Below are 1,092 nucleotides of genomic sequence, written 5' to 3'. Positions count from 1 at the left end.
TATGTTAGCTCATCCTACCCATGAGCAATCAATGTTTTTCCAATTGTTTAGATCTAGTTTTAGCTGTGTGGAAAGTATTTTGTAGTTGTGTTCATATAGTTCCTGTGTTTGTCTCTTCAGATAAATTCCTAAGTATTTTATATTGTCTAGGGTGATTTTAAATGGAATTTCTCTCTCTATTTCTTGCTGCTGAGATGTGTTGGAAATATATAGAAATGCTGATGACTTATGAGGGTTTATTTTGTATACTGCAACTTTGCTAAAGATGTTGATTATTTCGAGTAACTTTTTGGTTGATTCTCTAGGATTCCTTAAGTAGACCTTAAAAAAAGAGGGATAGCTTGGCCTCTCATTGCCAATTTTAATACCTTCAATTTCTTTTTCTTCTCTAATTTCTACTGCTAGTGTTTCTAGTACAATATTAAATAATAGAGGTGATAATGGGCATCCTTGTTTTACTCCTGATCTTATGGGAAAGGCTTCTAGTTTATCCCCATTGCAGATGATGTTTGCTGATGGTTTTAGATATATACTGTTTATTATTTTTAGGAAAGGCCCTTCTGTTCCTATACTTTCTAGTGTTTTCAATAGGAATGGATGTTGTATTTTATCAAAGGCTTTTTCTGCATCTATTGAGATAATCATGTGATTTTTGTCAGTTTGCTTGTTAATATGGTCAATTATGTGGATGGTTTTCCTAAAATTGAACCATCCTTGCATTCCTGGTATGAATCCTACCTGGTCATAGTGGATAACCCTTGTGATGACTTGCTGGAGTCTTTTTGCTAAAAATATGGAACGCTTCACGAATTTGCATGTCATCCCAGGGGCCATGCTAATCTTCTCTGTATCATTCCAATTTTAGTATATGTGCTGCCAAAGCAAGCAGTCTGTCTGTCTTTCTTTCTTTCTTTCTTTCTTTCTTTCTTTCTTTCTTTCTTTCTTTCTTTCTTTCTTTCTTTCTTTCTTTCTCTCTTTCTCTCTTTCTCTCTTTCTCCCTTTCTTCCTTTCTTCCTTTCTTCCTTTCTTCCTTTCTTCTCATCTTAGTAACAACTCTTAATTCTAAAGGGCAAGGGCTAGACAAATGAGTTT

The 1,092-nt window shown here is 34.3% G+C and overlaps 1 pseudogene; it reads right to left on the bottom strand.

Moving 5' to 3' along the window:
- Positions 1-787: 787 nt before the first annotated feature.
- On the bottom strand, positions 788-885 carry LOC130454855 (U6 spliceosomal RNA; annotated as a pseudogene).
- Between the last annotated feature and the right edge of the window lie 207 nt (positions 886-1,092).

Source organism: Monodelphis domestica, chromosome 5 (genome assembly GCF_027887165.1).
Source record: "Monodelphis domestica isolate mMonDom1 chromosome 5, mMonDom1.pri, whole genome shotgun sequence".
Classification (NCBI taxonomy): Eukaryota; Metazoa; Chordata; class Mammalia; order Didelphimorphia; family Didelphidae; genus Monodelphis; species Monodelphis domestica.
Note: the sequence above shows the minus strand (reverse complement) of the source record. Positions and strands in the feature narration are given on the sequence as shown.